At 41.5% G+C, this 19,652-nt stretch overlaps 1 pseudogene; it reads left to right on the top strand.

Moving 5' to 3' along the window:
• Positions 1-18,040, top strand: part of LOC100344568 (chromobox protein homolog 1 pseudogene) — an 81,979-nt pseudogene extending 63,939 nt beyond the window's left edge.
• The last annotated feature ends 1,612 nt before the right edge of the window (positions 18,041-19,652 follow it).

Below are 19,652 nucleotides of genomic sequence, written 5' to 3'. Positions count from 1 at the left end.
TGATGTGTAATCAAAGATAATAACCTAAGATGTAAGAGTTTTAATTGAAGAAATATGTCATTTCTCTTAGCTTTGTGTCTGCATATACTAAGCTGTTACTAAATGTTATGAACAAGAAGAGTCATTACAATAATTAAATTATTACTGTCTTTCACCAACTCAGGCCCTTGATAAGATATCATTTGGGTTCAGTTAAACAAGTTTTCTGGTAGAATACTGTTTCTTTTATGGAGATCACATAAAGTAGTAAATGAGAAAATCATGCTCAGTTGAAATCAAGTTTGAGGTTTTCTCTGCAATGCTGAGGAAGGATATGTCTCCATCTCACATACATAAATTTCAAATTGAGAGAAACAGATAAACAGAATACTGAGATAATTGAATTATCTTGTCATTACAGTGATAATATGTTTGGTTAATGCACCAAACACATTAGTGCTTTTTTTTTTTTTTTTTATTTTGGCAGGCAGAGTGGACAGAGAGAGAGAGAGAGAGACAGAGAGAAAGGTCTTCCTTTGCCGTTGGTTCACCCTCCAATGGCTGCCGCGGCCAGCGCGCTACGGCCGGTGCACCACGCTGATCCGAAGGCAGGAGCCAGGTGCTTCTCCTGGTCTCCCATGGGGTTCAGGGCCCAAGCACCTGGGCCATCCTCCACTGCACTCCCTGGACATAGCAGAGAGCTGACCTGGAAGAGGGGCAACTGGGACAGAATCCGGCGCCCCAACCAGGACTAGAACCTGGTGTGCCAGAGCCGCAGGCAGAGTATTAGCCTATTGAGCCGCAGTGCTGGCCAACCTGAGCTTTTCTTTATTGGGAGGGTGTTTATTCCTGATTTAATCTCCATCTTGGTTATTTAGGTTTTTGTCTTGGTCTGTTTTCTATGTCTTCATGAATCAATTTTGGTAGATGATATTTATACAGGTATATATCCATTTCTTCTAGATATTCCAATTTTGGCATAGAGCTATTCATTGTAAGTCCTGATAATTATTTTTATTTCTCTGGTATCTATTGTTACATTTCCTTTTTAATCTCTCATTCTATTGATTTTGTTTTTCTCCCTCTTTTTTGGTTAGTTGGACCACTGGTTTATCGTTTGTTTATTTAAAAAAAATCTCTTCATTTCACTGATCTTTTGCATTTTTTGTTTCAATGTTATTGATTTCTTTTCTACATTTAACTCTTTCTTTCTTCTCATTAATATTGAGTTTGGTCTGTTGTTTTCTAGGTCCTTGAGGCATTGATAGCTCATTTATTTGGCACCTTTCCAATTTCTTGAGGCAGGCCCCAGTAGCTATAAATTTCCCTCTTTACTCTGGTTTCCTGTATATCATAAATTTGAATATGAGGTATTGTCTTCTTCATTCATTTCTAGAAATATTGGGGCTTCTCTTGAATTTTTCCTATGACTTACTGTTCATTCAGGTGCATGTTGTTAGTCTTCTTGTGTTTGAATATGTCCTTGAGATTCTTGAGTTGTTAATTTCCAGCTTCCACTGTGTTCAGTAAAGATGCATGCTATGATTTCATTTTTTTAATTTGTTGCGACTTTTCTTTATGGCTTACCATATGGTCTATCCACCCCATGCACTGATGAAAAGAATGTGTATTCTGCAACTGTGGGATGGAAGGTTCTATGCATACTAGTTAGATCTATTTGTTCCAAAGTTTGGATTAGCTCTGTAGTTTTTTTTTTTTTTTTTTTTGATTTTCTGTTTAATTGATCTGTCCTTTGATTAAAGTGGGGTGATGAAGACTCCCATTACTGTTGGAGTCTATGCCTCTCCTTAGATCCATTAACATTTCATTGGGGATATAGACATTTATTTTTTGCATCTTTCTGTTGAATTATTTCCTAATCATTACATAATGCCCTCCTTTTTCTCTTTTAACAGTTTTTGTGTTAAAGTCTATTTCTTATGATATCAGGATGACTACACCTCTTCTTTTTTGCTTTCTGGTAGCATGGAATATCTTTTTCCATTCTTTGTCTTTCAATCTATGTGTATTTTTGTTGGTGAGGTGTGTTTATTTTAGGTAGCAAATAGATGAGTCTTGTTTTTTTAATCCATTCAGCCATTCTGTATCTTCTAATTGCAGAGTTTAGGCATTTACATTCAAGGTTACTATTGATAAGTAAAGACTTGGCTCTGTCATTTTTCCATAGATATTCTTATTGTTTGTTTTGAATTTCTTTGTACTTTTACTGGGAGATTTCCTGCCTCCACATCCTTTCATAATGGTGATTATTTTTCTGGTTTCTATGTGTAACACATCCGTAAGCATATTTTGTAATGCTGGATGAGTGGTTAGAAATTCTTTCAATTTCTGTTTGAAATGGAAGGTTTTTTTTAAAAAGTTTCATTCATAAATGAGAGCTTTTAAGGGTACAGTTTTCTGGGTTGACAGTCTTTTTTCCTTTTAAGACTTGGACTATGTCTCACTATTTTCTTGTAGCTTGTGTGATTTCTGATGTGAAGTCAGCTCTGAGTCTAATTGGGTCTCCTCTGAAAGTAATCTGATGTTTCTCTCATGCACATTTTTGAATCTTTTCTTTATGTTTTACTTTGAGAAGTTTGACTACAATATGTAGTGATGGTGAAGATCTTTTCTGTTCATATCTTTTAGGAGTTCCATGTGCCTCATGCACTTGGAAATCTCTTTCTTTCTGCAAATTAATGGAGTTTTCTCTCAGTATTTCACTGAATAAGCCTTCTATTCCATTCTCTCTTTCCACATATTCAGGAACTCCTGGGACCCAAATATTCTATAAATTTCTAATACTAGTTTTCTAATTTTCTCCTCCTCCTCTTTCTCCTCCTCTTCCTCCTCCTTCTTCCCCTTCTCCTTTGTCTGATTGAAAAATTTCTAAAGATTTGTCTTTTGGCTCTGATATTCTTTCTAATGCCTCATGAACTCTATTGTTAAGGTTTTCCACTGCATTATTTTATTTAATCTATTTAATTCTTCCTCTCTAGTATTTCATTTTGATTTCTCTTCAAAATCTCAATTTCATAAAAAAATTCGTTCATATCATATATTAATTTCTTTAATATATGAATTTGATTCTCATTGCTTTTGAGTAATCCTATTATTAAGCTTTGAATCCCATTTCATCATTTCATCAATCTCTTATCTTCACATTCTAATATTGAAGTGTTGTTGTGTTCCTTTGGAGAGATCATATTATATCCTTATTCTTATTTTTTGAATTTCTACATTTATTTTTAGGCATTTGTGGAAATACTTGTTGGTTTTTTCCTCTAATGGCTTTTATCTTTGAGCTATGGGTATGCCTCTGTGGCTTGGTGGAGTGTCTCCTCTTGGTGGAGGTGTGTGCTAGGTATGGCCAGGGAGCTCTGGACAGTGCTCCATGGTGGGCTGAGTATTCAGGTTCATACCCAAGTTGGGTGTGGTGTATCTCTTCTTTTTGGCATAGAAGAGTGTATGATACCCTCTGTTGGAGTAATCACATCCTCACCACCTCTCTTCCAAGGTGATCAGTACCCAGATATTAGCCCACAGTGTGTACAATGCTCTTCTGCCCTGCATGAATAACACAAAGGATCTGTGCAGTCCTCAGTGTGAGCAGGGATCCTGTTTCAATGACCTACCCTAGGAGTCAGGGAGCTCTGAGCATATGGAACCACTCAAATTGATTGCCTAGAGACCCAGCTATGCTACACACTGTGCCCTCTCCTGTAGTCACAAATTTGCCATAGTCTTAGCACACAAGGCTTCCACAGTCATGAGCTGCAGAGGATCTTCTCTGCACTGCTAGCTTCTTCTGTCCACAGAGAGGCAGAGCTGTTCCCAGAATCAGGTGCCTGTGGTGGTTTTGCCTAAGAGATTAGAGCCCCTGAGCCTGTGATACGTCGACAGGCTGTGGACACCTCGTCATTGCATATGGGTATCTAGCCCCCTGTCAATCCTCCCAGCAGACTCAAAGTCACTGGGGAATGTGGATGGACTTTTTCCCCTCTGGTAGAATCAGTGGATCTACTCTTGTGCACAAGAGCTGCTGTCTGCAGCCCCTACTTAATTCACAATGTTGTCTTCTCCCCATCAATTGCTGGGTGTGCACATCTGAGTTGCTGCTGCTGCATCTTGTCCTGCCCAGTTGCTGGACATGTACACCACAGCTTCTGCAGCTGCTGCTTCTGTCCACAATTTCACCCACCCTTTCTCTACTGCTTTCCAGGCACTGTACAGGGCAGGGGGATGGGGAGAAAGAAACATGACCCCCCTTTTTTTCATGGGTTAGCAGGTACGCTTTCCTACTTAGGGCTCTAGGCCAGACTCATGCCAAGCTCTCCCTCCACCTATATCACCAGTGGCATGGACTTCTGCAGTGTGATCTCACCTCACTCACCAAAGCTGGTACCTTCACTGCCTCTCAGCTGCTGGGGTCATGTGTTGTGTCTGTTTGTGCTGTACACACACACCTTCCATACACCAATCTACAGCATTCCTCTTTCTTTTGTAAAGTTTTGACTGTGCTTTCCTCTCTCACTCTCTTGAGAATGTACTTTCTCCTTTTTTTTTCTTTACTATTTATCCCTGACCTATAGTAGGATGCCCTTCCGTATTCTTTTTTTTTTTTTTTTTTTTTTGACAGGCAGAGTTAGATAGTGAGAGAGAGAGAGAGAGACAGACAGAGAGAAAGGTCTTCCTTCCGTTGGTTCACCCCGAAATGGCCGCTACGGCCAGCGTGCTGCACCGATCCAAAGCCAGGAGCCAGGTACTTCCTCCTGGTCTCCCATGCAGGTGCAGGGCCCAAGGACCTGGGTCATCCTCCACTGTACTCCCTGGCCACACAGAGAGCTGGACTGGAAGAGGAGCAACTGGGACAGAATCTGGCACCCCAACCGGGACTAGAACCCAGGGTGCCGGTGCCACAGGCAAAGGAATAGCCAAGTGAGCCGCGGTGCCCTTCCCTATTCTGTCATCTTGAAATTGCTTCCTAAACAGAAATTTTTAATTTTAAATATATGAATCTATGGTCTACAAAATCTATCTAGCAGCACATAGTACATAATCATATTTTGTGGGACAAAAATATTTTTCAAGTTTTTGACTACATTTTTTTAAATTTTTTATTTTTTTATTTTTTTGACAGGCAGAGTTATATAGTGAGAGAGAGACAGAGAGAAAGGTCTTCCTTTGCCGTCGGTTCACCCTCCAATGGCCGCCGTGGCCGGGGCGCTGCGGCCGACGCACCGCGCTGATCTGATGGCAGGAGCCAGGTACTTATCCTGGTCTCCCATGGGGTGCAGGGCCCAAGGACTTGGGCCATCCTCCACTGCACTCCCTGGCCACAGCAGAGAGCTGGCCTGGAAGAGGGGCAACCGGGACAGAATCCGGCGTCCCGACCGGGACTAGAACCCGGTGTGCCGGTGCCGCAAGCGGAGGATTAGCCCAGTGAGCCACGGCGCCGGCCAAATTGACTACATTTTTAATTAACCTAAAATTTGGAAATTAAAAAAATACTGTTGTTTGTTATCCTTCTCATCTCCCTGTGTCCTCATTTGCAGGGCCACTGAGAAAGTACTTTTTAAAATAAATTTGTTTTGAAAGGCAGAGTTGGGGCTGGCACTGTAGATAGAAGATAAAGCCTCCACCTGCAGTGTCGGATTCCCATATGGGTACTGGTTCATGTCCTTGCTGCTCTACTTCCTATGCAGCTCCCTGCTAATGCACCTGAGAAAGTAACAGAGAATGGGCCAAGTCCTTGGGCCCTGAACCAATGTGGGAGACCTGGAAGAAAGCTCCTTGCTCCTAGCTTTGGATTGGTGCAGTTCCAGCCATTGTGGCTAACTGGAGAGTGAACCAGCAGATGGAAGACCTCTTGATCTTTCTCTGCCTCTCCTCTCTGTAACTCTGACTTTCAAATAAATAAATAAATCTTAAAAAAAAGAAAAAGAAAGGCAGAATTACAGAGAGGGAGAGGGCAAGACACAGAAAGAGGTCTTCTATCTGCTGGTTCACTCCCCAGATTGCTCCCAAGCCAAGAGCCAGGAGCTTCTTCTGGGTCTCTCTCATAGGTGCAGGGGCCCAAGGACTTGGCCATCCTCTGCTGCTTTCCCAGGCACATCAGCAGGGAGCTGGATAGGAAGGGGAGCAGCTGGGAAATGAACCATGGCATGCCCATAAGGTATGCCAGAGTTGTAGGTAGCAGCTTAACCCACTAAGACACAATGCTGGCCCCCAAATTTGGAATTTTTTAAATACATGAGTTATTTTTTTAAGTTTTATTTAATAAATATAAATTTCGAAAGTTCAGCTTTTGGATTGCAGTGGCTTTTCCCCCTGCATGAATTCCCTCCCACCAGCAACCCTCCCATCTCCTGCTCTCTCTCCCATCCCATTCACATCAAAACTCATTTTCAATTATCTTTATATACATAAGCTCAATTTAGTATATATTAAGTAAAGATTTCAACAGTTTGCACCCACACAGAAACACAAAGTGTAAAGTACTGTTTGATTACTAGTTATACCATTGATTCACATAGTACAACACATTAAGGACAGAATCCTACATGGGGAGTAAGTGCACAGTGACTCCTGTTGTTGACTTAATAATTTGACACTCTTGCTTATGGCATCAGTAATCACCCAAGGCTCTTGTGATGAGTTGCCAAGGCTATGGAAGTCTTTTGAGTTTGCCAATTCTGACCTTATTTAGATGAGGTCATAGTCAAAATGGAGGTTCACTCCTCTCTTCAGAGAAAGGTACCTCCTTCTTTGATGGCCTGTTCTTTCTGCTGGGATCTCACTCAGAGATCTTTCATAATACATGAGTTATTTTAAATATAACCACTAAAATAAATTTTGAAATATTTTTATAAATTGAATTTTTCTCTAAATAATTACTTCATAAATTTATCTCTTAAATCATGCATATCATGGCGGGCGCCGCAGCTCACTGGGCTAATCCTCCACCTTGCGGCACCGGCACACCGGGTTCTAGTCCCGGTCGGGGTGCCGGATTCTGTCCCGGTTGCCCCTCTTCCAGGCCAGCTCTCTGCTGTGGCCAGGGAGTGCAGTGGAGGATGGCCCAAGTCCTTGGGCCCTGCACCCCATGGGAGACCAGGAGAAGCACCTGGCTCCTGCCATCGGATCAGCGCGGTGCGTCGGCCGCAGCGCCCCGGCCGCGGCGGCCATTGGAGGGTGAACCAATGGCAAAGGAAGACCTTTCTCTCTGTCTCTCTCTCTCACTGTCCACTCTGCCTGTCAAAAAAGAAAAAAAAATTTATGTATCATGCTATCATTTGGTCTCTTGAAATATTCTAAAATAGTGAATTTGTTAACTACTGCACCCTAATGACTAAATTGCAGTCCTGTTAATAGGAGAAGAAATTAAATACAGGATATTTCTGGTTTCATTTTATAATATTGTGTTTTTTATACTGCATTGTTTTATTGAATAGTTTCTCTGGGAGGAAATTTTTTGAGGTTATTCTGCAAACAAATGTGAAAAAATTATAAAGAAAGTCAGAAGTTGGTATAAACTGATATATTTTAGGAAGTTCTATCACAACCATTTATCATTACTACTGTTACCATTTCATGAAGAATTTCATGTGTTTGCTTTAGTGCATTTTTATTTAATACAACAATCTAATACCAAGACGTTAGTATTTCACTTTGAAAGTAAGTAACATGCATCTGAAAGTCTTTAAGTAACAGAAAAATTACTCTGGGTTATAAGGAAAATGCCTTTCTCTTTTTTTAAAAGATTTATTTTATTTATTTGAAAGACAGAGTTGCACAGAGAGGTAGAGACAGAGAGAGAAAGGTCTTCCATCCACTCTTTCACTCCCCAGATGGCCACAAAGGCTGGAGCTGCGCCCGTCCGAAGCCAGGAGCCAGGAGCTTCTTCTGGATCTCCCACGTGGGTGCAGGGGCCCAAGGACTTGGGTCATCCTCTACTGCTTTCCCAGGCCATAGCAGAGAGCTGGATTGGAAGAGGATCTGCCAGGATAGAACTGGCGCCATATGAAATGCTGGCGCTTCAGGCCAGGGCATTAACCCACTGCGCCACAGTGCCGGCCCTAGGAAAATGCCTTTCTCAATTCTTCTTTTTTTAAAAATTTTATATACATTGTGATATTATTTTGAATGATTACAACCAACTGGCACTTTTAAGCAGAACTATCCACACCAGAAAAAAAATTTTTTCACGTGTCTCAAAGACCCATTAAAAATGCTGAAGGCTTCCTGCTAATGCACCCTGGGAGGCAGCAGCTGATGGCTGAAGCAGTTGGGTTCCTGTCACTCTTGTTAGAGATCAGAATAGAATTCCTGGCTTTAGGCTTTGGGCTGATTCAGCCCTAAATGTTGCAGGCATTTGGGGAGTGAACCAGCAGATGGAAGGTATCTCCTTTTCCTCTCTCTCTCTCTCTCTTTCTCTCTTTCTCTCTCTTTCTCACTGCATTTAAAAAAATTAAAAATAAGGAAATCAAGAAAAGGATCCATCTAGTAAAGCCACCCAAAGGGTTCACTCTGTGTTACTGTATCTATCTGAGTGTATGGTTCTGTTAGACATAGGAAAATACTTTGAAAAACGTTATTCATTGAATAATTACTACTATGAGACCTCATTCTAAAAACCATAAATTATGTTTTATTTAATTTTCACAGCTGAGAAGTAGCTACGATACTTAGATTTTGCAGGTGAAAAAATTGAGTCTCTGAGAAGACTAAATGATTTTGCCAAGGTCACAAAGATGAGTAATGACAGAGCCAGTATCTGAATCCAGGCTGCCGCATTCAAACATCAGACTTTTGGTGACAGAACATTGAACATTTTATTCCCCTACCTTCTAGTTTCTACATCTACTTGTGATTTTTTTTTTTTTTTGTGGCTATGTGTGCAAGTATGTCCTGGCTTCTCCCCTGTTTTAGTGTGACATTATGTTCTGTTTTCCAAAATGTCATTATTTGAATCAATTGCTCTGGTTTTCATCTGGTTGGTCTCTTTCATTAGAGAATAAATTACCGGGTCACCTTACCAAAGGTGGAGAAGATATAGTGGAATTAAAATGACATTGATTATGAGCAACCCCATATCTGAGGTCCATTTCTCTCTAGGGCCTTTGTGATTTCTCTAGTGATAGGAAGATAGGAGATTCTCATCTTATAGACACAGTGCCATTGAAATTCTCAGCATCCCCAAACTTGAGTTTTAATAACAGTTAAAGTAGAGAATATTATTCATAGTACCTACATCCTCCATCTCCAAAACACTGAGAAAGTGTTATCAAAGGTGCCTGCCCTTGGCAAACAGGTATTTACTAAAAGCCAATTTAAAGGTTATTAACTGAAAAAAAAAGTAGGTGTTAGAACTGTTCAGAATTTAGATAAATAGATTCACCAAAGATAAAAAGAAAGGATTTTGAAACTGTGCCATGAATAACATATAAACAGCTAAATTATAACAATTGATTAACAGAAATTATTCTGGTATATTGATTACATTCTACTTAATGTGATATAAGAGTTTTGCTAAAAATAAGATGTTTTCAGTTCTGTTAAAATATTTGTTTTCATCAGGGGCACTTTATTAACAGTTTTGAATGGCAGGGATCTGATAGGATTCTTATTTATTAGTGAATCACAGTCATGTTTGTGAAGCCCAGGAAGCAGACAGGGATCTCTTTGGTCCACCACAATACCATCACTGACCCTAGAAATAAAGTAAACCACACAAATGCCTATTTTATGTAAGATTACAGATACTTAAATTCACTGCAAATTTTACTGAAAAGCTGAAAAACTGTAGTTAGAGCCAAGGACATTCAGGTGATTAGTATTGGTAAATGTTGCAAAGGAATCTTTAAGAATGTCTGAATTCCTGAGAAATCTTTTATTTAACATATTTCATGGTATGTCAAGTTAGTCAGATGTTCAGAAAGACACTGAAATCAAACAGTCTAACTTTGGCTAAGTGCCACAAAAATCGTTCAAACTTCCAGTACCTTCTCTCTGCCTGCTCCACTGTGTATTGTTTCCTACGCATAAAAGTAAAAGGTCCTGGTATTTTCTTTTTAACTGCTATACTTCCACAGTTCCTAGGAATTTGGGAATCAGTTTGGGACTAAGAACCATGCCAGGAAGATAAATTACATTCATATGTCAGATATTGCCTTACAATGCTATCTCGCTCAGCAGGCTATAATGAGCCCCCACTCACCAGGCCAAGCTCCAGCCAAAAAAATAAATAAATATATAAATAAAAGAACACCTACTGTTTCTCCATCAAGGGCAACTCTCTCAGAGGGCAGACAAAAGCATCAGAGGAGGCCAACCATACCCATGCAGTACTATGGGTTGCTATGCAACCCCGGTGCAAGTTGGGCAGCAACAGATGGACACTTTGAATAGAATTAATGCCCCTCTGACCCACGTTTTAAATAGTGACCAAACCTACTGCCCGATGAATTCTATTAACTGTAGCCATACTTACACATATAAAATATAGCATCAAAAATGACACTGTTATTACCCTCTTTGCTAAAATAAAGTCATAAATCTATTGCAAAATTTGAGACCGATAATGCTCAATAAGATATTTCCTTTTTTCCTCTTTTTCTTGATAAATGAATCACTGATGTCTCATAACCTTGGGCTACATATTTCCTTATAGTGTTGCTCTGATTTCATATGCAAACCTGCAATGCCTGCTCTGAGTTTCAGCTTCATTTTTAAACAGAGTCCGGCTTCTTCCGTGGCCATTGTCACCTGTAGGCTCTGAGCCTTGTAACAGGCCACTTTTTTTGTAACTTTCAGAAAGAACATAGCATGGAATAATAAATATTTTATATACCTTTGTGGCGACAGTGTTGTAACCAAGTTTCTGATTGAACAATCAATCTAAAGTCTATACCCACAGCCCTGAAAGTTCTCTGTCCATCCACCTTCTGCCTAGGCCAACTTAAAGCTGTTTGCATCACTTGTGGCAAGTAGACTTCGTCTCAATCAGATGTCTTCAAGGATTATCAGTGTAAGATCCTTTCTTTGGTCTTTTAAATGTTATATACTAAGTGCTTGGCATTGTTAGGACCTGAAAGGAGGGGCATCATTACTTCTAAATAAAAAAAAAAAAAACACCTAGCAGCATAGAGTATCATACTGGTGACAGCAAGCAGCTCTGAAATTTTAATGAAGCATATATATGAAGAGATATCTTAATAAAGAAGTATGGAAACAAAATTTTGGAGTACAGATAAGGAGCTAGAGAAATGCTTCTCCCTAGTCCCAGTTCTGTACCCAAATAGCCTCATAATCTTAAACAAATTTTTTTCTTTAACTTTCTTGATACCGATGTCCTTACCTGTAAACTTAAGAGCTTTTTGATTAGATTAATTCCTTTGAGGTTTCCTTTAACTGTCTTATTCTCTGAAAAAAAAAAGATATAGTTAACAAAAAGCATGTCAGTTACATATCTAGCTGAGCACAGAGATAACGATAATTGTCTCTGTCTAAAATCAGCGTGTAATCATAAAATTCTTCTATTTTAATGACAGAGAATAGAGCAGAAACTGAAACACAATTGGGCTACAGAGCCTAAAATATTCTGCATACTCCTTTCTTTGGTTTGGGGCTTCCATTCCTTGCAGATGCTCATATCCACGGGCAAAGAGGTGCTCGTCCATCGATTATGTGACTTTCACAAAGGTTTACTTCCCACACTGTCATCTCTTGCCAGAACCATCCTTCTGCAGAGGGGAGCCTTAGCACATGTGCCTCCAGTTTCAAAAGCAGTGCTGCTTCTCTGTCAGGCCTCCTGCTGCTGCCCAGTGTGTCTTTGTTTTGGAAATATGAGCTTGGTTTTCCACTACTGCGTGCACAATCTTGTGGTCTCCTGGCCGAGAGTCATCACTCACGTACACATGCATATACATACCTGTTCACATTGGGACTTGGGGAGAGATATTTGCTTGTTTTTGTTTGCTCATTCTCCCACCACCCATGAAGGGCCTGGCAGTGTGAGATGTGGCATCTTAAATTATTTCATCATCTCTGGCAAGATTTAATAGTAATGGCATTATGATCTCTAATCACTTCACTACCATCTGAAGTAATCACACAGAAGGAAGCAACTCAGTCCAGTAACAAGCTGATCCCCATCTTTGTAGCCTTGTGTATGTTCTTTTTTTTTTTTTTAAGAAATCTCTCCTCCCTTCAGAGAAAGGTACCTCCTTCTTTGATGGCCCTGTTCTTTCCACTGGGATCTCACTCACAGAGATCTTTCATTTCGGTCTTCTTTTTTTTCCCATGGTGTCTTGGCTTTCCATGCCTAAAATACTCTCATGGGCTCATCAGCCAGATCCAAATGGCTTAAGGGCTGATTCTGAGGCCAGAGTGCTATTTAGGACATCTGCCATTCTATGAGTCTGCTTGTGTTCCCGCTTCCTGTTCTCTCCCTTTTTTATTCTATCAGTTAGTATTAGCAGACACTAGTCTTGTTTGTGTGATCCCTTTGACTCTTAGACCTATCAGTGTGATCAATTGTGAACTGAAGTTGATCACTTGGACTAGTGAGATGGCATTGGTACATGCCACCTTGATGGGATTGTATTGGAATCCCCTGACACGATTCTAACTCCACCACTTGGGACAAGTCCGATTGAGCATATCCCAAATGGTACATCTCCTCCCTCTCTTATTCCCATTCTTATATTTAACAGGGATCACTTTCCAGTTAAAATTTAAACACCTAAGAATAATTGTGTGTTAATTACAGAGTTCAACCAATAGTACTAGAACAAAAAATACTAAAATGGATAAAGTATAACATTGTACATCATCCGTCAGGACAAGAGCTGATCAAGTCAATGTTTCTCCTAGTGTCCATTTCACTTCAACAGGTTTCCCCTTTGGTGCTCAGTTAGTTGTCACCGATCAGGGAGAACATATGATATTTGTCCCTTTGGGACTGGCTTAATTCACTCAGCATAATGTTTTCCAGATTCCTCCATCTTGTTGCAAATGACCGGGTTTCATTGTTTTTGACTGCTGTATAGCATTCTATAGAGTACATGTCCCATAATTTCTTTATCCAGTCTACTGTTGATGGGCATTTGGGTTGGTTCCAGGTCTTAGCTATTGTGAATTGAGCTGCAATAAGCATTAATGTGCAGACTGCTTGTTTGTTTGCCAATTTCATTTCCTTTGGGTAAATTCCAAGAAGTGGGATGGCTGGGTTGTATGGTAGGGTTATATTCAGGTTTCTGAGGAATCTCCAGACTGACTTCCATAGTGGCTTAACCAGTTTGCATTCCCACCAACAGTGGGTTTGTGTCCCTTTTTCCCCACATCCTCGCCAGCATCTGTTGTTGGTAGATTTCTGCATGTGAGCCATCCTAACCGGATTGAGGTGAAACCTCATTGTGGTTTTGATTTGCATTTCCCTGATTGCTAGTGATCTTGAACATTTTTTCATGTGTCTGTTGGCCCTTTAGATTTTCTCTTTTGAAAAATGTTTATTGAAGTCCTTGGCCCATCTCTTAAGTGGGTTGTTGGTTTTGTTTTTGTGGAGTTTCTTGATTTCTTTGTAGATTCTGGTTATCAACTCTTTATCTGTTGCGTAGTTTGCAAATATTTTTTCCCATTCTGTCGGTTGTCTCTTCACTTTCCTGACTGTATCTTTTGCAGTACAGAAACTTCTCAATTTGATGCAATCCCAATAGTTGATTTTGGTTTGACTGCCTGTGCTTCTGGAGTCTTTTCCAAGAAGTCTTTGCCAGTACCTATATCTTGCAGGGTTTCTCCAATGCAATTTTTCTGTGACAATTCCTATCATTTTCTTTGGATTTCTTTTGCATTTTCACTGGGAGATTTTCTGTCTTCACATCCTTTGGTGAGGATGGCTTTCTTTCTGTGTTTCTGTGTGTAGTACATTCTTTAGCCTTTAGCATCTTTTGTAAGGCTAGACAGTGACAAATTCTTTCAATTTCTGTTTGTTATGGAAGGTGTTTATTTCACCTTCATTCATAAATGAGAACTTTGAAGAGTACAGTATTCTGAGTTGAGTTATTTTCTCTTAAGATTTGGACTATATCTTGCCATTGTCTTCTACCCATCGAGTTTCTAATGAAAAGTCAGCTATGAGTTTAATTGGAGATCCTCTGAGAATAATCTGGTGTTTCTCTTGTGCACATTTTAGCATCTTTTCTTTTTGTTTTACTGTGGTGAGTTTGACTACATTGTGTCATGGTGAACATCTTTTTGGGTCATATCTGTTAGGAGTTTTATGTGCTTCCTTTACTTTGAAAAATATTTCTTTTTTTAAAGATTTATTTATTTATTTGAAAGAGTTACACATAGAGAGGAGAGGCAGAGAGGAGGGGGGTGAGGAGAGAGGTCTTCCATCCAGTGGTTCACTCCCCAGTTGGCTGTAATGTCTGGAGCTGCTCTGATCCAAAGCCAGGAGCCAGGAGCTTCTTCCAGGTTTCCCACGTGGGTGCAGGGGCCCAATGGCTTGGATCACCTTCTACTGCTTTTCTTGGCCATAGCAGAGAGCTGGATGAGAAGTGGCGCGGCCAGGATACAAACTAGCACCAATATGGGATGCCAGCACTGCAGGCAGTTGCTTCACTCACTATGCTACAGCGCTGGCCCCAGACCTTTCTTTCTCCAAGTTAGGGAAATTTTCTGTAATTATTTCACTAAGTAGGCCTTTTAGTCCCATCTCTCTTTCCAAACCTTCAGGCACTCTTAAGTCTCTTACGTTGAGTCATTTGACTGTATCCCATATATCTCCAACAGTGTTTTAAAGTTTTCTAATTTTTTCTTGTTTTCTTTGGTGTGACTGTAATCTTTTCTTTTCTTTCTTTTCTTTTTTTTTCTTGACAGGCAGAGTTAGACAGTGAGAGAAAAAGAGAAAGGTCTTCCTTTTCCATTGGTTCACCCTCCAAATGGCTGCTATGGCCAACGTGCTACACTGATCTGAAGCCAGGAGCCAGGTGCTTCCTCCTGGTTTCCCATGTGGGTGCAGGGCCCAAGGACCTGGGCCATCCTCCACTGCACTCCCGGGCCACAGCAGAGAGCTGGACTGGAATAGGAGCAGCTGGGACAGAATCTGGTGCCTCAACTGGGACTAGAACCTGGGGTGCCAGCACCACAGGCGGAAGATTAGCCTAGTGAGCCATGGCGCCAGCCTGTGACTGTAATATTTCTCGAGATTTGTTTTCTAGGTTGGCTATTCTTTATTCTGCCTACCAACTCTTGTTAAAGCTTTCCACTGCATTTTTATTTGATCTATTGAATTCTTCCTTTATAGTATTTCATTTTGATTTCTCTTTAAAATCTTATTTTCATGGGAAAAATTTCATTCATATCATATATGGTTTTCTTTAGTTCATGGATTAACTTCTGAGTAATCCTTTGATTAATTTTTTGAATTCCATCTCCAACATTTCCTCAATCTCTTCATCTTCACATTCTAATATTGAAATGTTGTTGTGTTCCTTTGGGTGAGTCATAGTGTCTTCCTTATTCTTGTTTCTTGAATTTCTGCATTTATTTTTATGCATTTGTAGAAAGATTTTTTTTCTGTAATCGCTTTGTCTTTGAGCTATGCCTCTGTGGCTTAGTGGAATGTCTACACTTTCAGTGAATATCAAGAAGTGTGTGATGGGTATGGCTAGGGAGCTCTGGTTAATGCTCTAGGATGGTGCAAGTATCCAGGGGAACATTCAAGTTGGGCATGTTAGATGTCCTTAGCTGGATGGAGAGAAATGGTCACCTCTGTTGGTGAGATCATCCCTTCTCCAAGCTGAGGAATGCCCAGGTGCTAGCCCCCAGGGTGTTCAACAATCATCTGCACTGCTGCATGAACTGCACATATGACCATGCACAAATGAGCATGGTCCCCTTTGCTATGAACTGCTCTAGGCACTCAAGGAGCTCTGAGAGTGTGCAGCAGCACTCTGTGATTGCCCAGAACCCAGCTACACTCTGCCTCCTCTCAGTTACAGTGTTTTCTCAGTCTCAGCTCCCAGGGCTCACAGGGTCAAGGAGTCTAAGTGGGGCCACTCTGCCCTACTAGCCCACCTTGTCCACAGGGAGACCGAGGTGTTCCCAGAGCCACTGTCTGTGTGTGTTCCAGCCTGCTGGATTGAGTCTGGTCCTCCCAAGCAGATTCACTGTCAGTGGGAAATGTGGGTTTTTCTCTCAGGTAATATCTCTGGATCACAGGCGTGCACAATACCTACCAGCTGCAACCTCACTTACTTTACAATTTTGCTGGGCATGTAGGAGAGTCCTGCAGGCAGCACTTCCCTTCCATAGAGATGGCTCCTCCTTCCTTCCCATTGGTTGGTGGGTACAGTTGGCGATTGGAGACCGTCCACATCAGTTTCTCTTGAACTACTATGGTTGCTGCACCAACTGGGTGGAGGGGGACCCCAATAATTGCTAGATACCTGAACATGAACTGGAGCAACTGCTGCCTGCCTGTGTCCAAACATGGCGCCAGCCTTCTCACAGCTGACTTCAGGTTGCTGTTGAAGGGGGAGAAAGGGAGAGAGAGAGAGAGATATATCACTTTCCCCCACCCTCTAAGTGAGCAGTCACCCTGCTGTCCTGAGGCATCTGGGCCATACTAGAAATGCTGCAGTTCACTAAGCTCTCCCTCCCACTGTATCAACCTCAGTGAAGGCCCATGCAGTCCAATCTCACCTGGTTTGCCAGGGCAGGTCCTTCTTCCCCGGATCCAAGCTGCTGGTTCTTTTGTTGTTTCCTTATACCTTGCTGCGTGTCTGCACTTTCTACACAGGTCTGGGCCATTTCTTCTGCTTTCACTGGATCTCCCGTGGCAGTTTCCCCAGCAGCTTTACCCTAAGAGTGTACTTTCTCCATTTTTTATATTAATTTCACTTAGTCTAAATCAGACTTCCCTGTCACTATTCTGCCTGTTGGAACCCCTCATGAATACTGTTTTAAGGGCATAATGATTCTTCCCACCACACCCTCCCTCTCTCCCAGCTTCCCTCCTCTTTCATTTCTTATATTACTTTTATTGATATAGCTCGTATCTATACTCTTGAGGAACAGTGATTTTTCTACTTACTACTTGTTGAATTCTTAGTATAGTGAAGTGTTAATCTTGTGATTATCAAATAAATTAAAAGTGTGTATTTGTAGATATTGTTCTTTAAACCAATGAAAAATAAGGGGACATAACTGACAAGCAAATTGTTCACACCTAAGTCAATAGAAAATTTATTGAAAATAATTTTAAGTATCAAAACATTAAAATGTTTTAGTTTAAAATAATTCATTCTGGAGCTTGCAGTGCACTACCTCAGTTAGGGGCTCGACTGTGGCTACCCAGCTTATCACTTTCTGGCTGTCATTACCCCAAGCTGGCCCATTGTGTTATGCCAATAGGGAGATCCCAATTCTTCTCAAGCTCTTAGGCACTGCTTTGCAGCACCACCCTTTACACCATAAAGCTGCGGACACTATGGGGGAAAAAAAAAACAAAACAAGAAAGTAGAGAAGACGCTGGGAGAAGAGGAAGAGAAATATGTGGTGGAAAAAGTTCTTGGCCATCGAGTTGTACAGGCAAAGTGGAGTACTTCCTAAAGTGGAAAGGGTTCTCAGAGGAAGGCAATACGTGGGAACCAGAAGAGTATCTGAATTGCCCTGAACTCATTGCTGAGTTTCTGTAGTCATGGCAAACAGCACATGAGATGGATAAGTCAGACAGAGGCAAACACAAAGGTGATTCTTATTCTGAAGGTAAGGGAGAGGGGATAAAAACCAAAGAAGAAGGAAGAATCAGAAAAGCCATGAGGCTTTGTCTGGGGTTTGGAACCAGAACGGATTATTGGAGCTACAGACTTGAGTGGAAAACTCTTGTTCCTGATGAAATGGAGAAACTCTGAAGAGGCTGACCTGATCCCTGCCAAGGAAGCCAATGTTAAGTGCCCACAGGTAGTCAGTCCTTCTATAAGAAAAGGCTGAGTTGGCACTCTACCCCTCAGAAGATGATGACAAAAAAGATGACAAGAAGTTACTCTCCTGAGTCCCAGTTCGTGTCACATATGACTGTGGGTTTCAAGTGGGGAGGGAAGAAGTTCTACCTGCCTTGACACCATAGAGGTGGCTTGTGAATATGCCCTTTGAAGAGTCAGTATAGTTTCTATGTTCTGCAACAAAGCTTTAAGTTGTTCCAAGTTGTGTAGTTGGCACACCCATTCCAGTAGAGGGGAAGGGGGATAAATGTTTCAAGGCAGCCCATTTTGTGCTTTGCTGAGAGAAACCAAGGGCCTTCTATGAATGCCAAAACTTGCAGAATTGAGTGTGTGAGGGAACAAAAAATACTACAGGTCTTCAAACAGCATCTCTATAACTACAGCCTTCTTCCCAATAGTGTTAACTCTGCATTTTTGAAACTTTCTTTGATATATATTTTATTTAAGTTATACAAGTTTCATATATTTCTCTTATACAATTATAGGAACACAGTGGCACTTCCCCCACTCTCCCTCCCACCCACATTACAATCCTTCCTCCCCCTCCTTCTCATATTCCTGCTCTTAATTTTTAGAATGCTCTTTTTTACTACACTAAATGCTCATATATTTAATGCTACCCTGAGTAAAAGAGTTTGGCAAATAGTATGAAGAAAGACAAGGGCTATAAAGCATCATTATCAAAATATCTATTCCCCTCCTATACGTTATACTTCAGGTACTCTATTCATTACCTCTGTTGGGGAAAACGTATCATATCTGTCTTTTGGGGACTGGTTTCTTTCACTAAACAAAATGGTTTCTAGAGTTGTGATCATCTTTTGCAAAAGATAGGATTTCATTCTTTTTTTTTTTTTCCTACATCTGAGTCTGCTCCATAGTGTATATATATACCATAATTTCTATATCCAGTCATCAGTTGATGGACATCCGGGTTGATTCCATATCTTAGCTATCGTGAATTGTGCTCAATGAACATGGGGGTACAGAAAACTCTTTCATATGCTGATTTCTTTTGGTTTGGGTAAATTCCCAGGGGTGAGATAGCTGGATCATATGGTTGGTCTATATTCAGATTTCTGAGGTATCTCCATACTGTCTTCCATAGTGGTTGCACCAGTTTACATTCCAACCAACATTGAACTCGCGGGGAAGGCTGGAGGCGGCGGTGGTGACGTCCACAGGCTCTCAGCCCGGAGCGCGGTCCCTCCAGTGAGAGCAAAGTGTGAGTGAGGTGGCCCCGGGGCTGCCCCGGGTCCCGCATTCCACGGTGCTGAGCGGCCTCGCGCTGCCTCGGGGCAGAGTGCCCGTGTGGGTGTTTAAGCTGCAGTGGAAACCCCAGCCCTTCGGCCTTGCCGACACGCGCACGTGGCCCAGGACAGCGCGCTCCCTCCCAGGTGGGCCCTCAGACGGGGAAGGGACGTCTGCACCGTGGAACTGGGAACGCACTCCAGGCGCTCAGCGACAGCGACACACGGGCTGCTGCGGCTTAGACGATGAGGGTTCGGCGGAGCTGCTGGAAAGAAAAGCTCTCCTGTGCGGGCAGTGGTCTCAGAGATGGCCACCCCTCCCGGAGGGCCCACAACACCCACTCCGGATCCAGCCACGGCGCAGCCATGCCTGTCTGTGTTTTGAATCCACCACCGTGCGGCCTTATCACAC

Source organism: Oryctolagus cuniculus, chromosome 9, assembly GCF_964237555.1.
Source record: "Oryctolagus cuniculus chromosome 9, mOryCun1.1, whole genome shotgun sequence".
NCBI classification, from domain to species: Eukaryota; Metazoa; Chordata; class Mammalia; order Lagomorpha; family Leporidae; genus Oryctolagus; species Oryctolagus cuniculus.
This window is presented reverse-complemented; position numbering and strand designations above follow the sequence as displayed.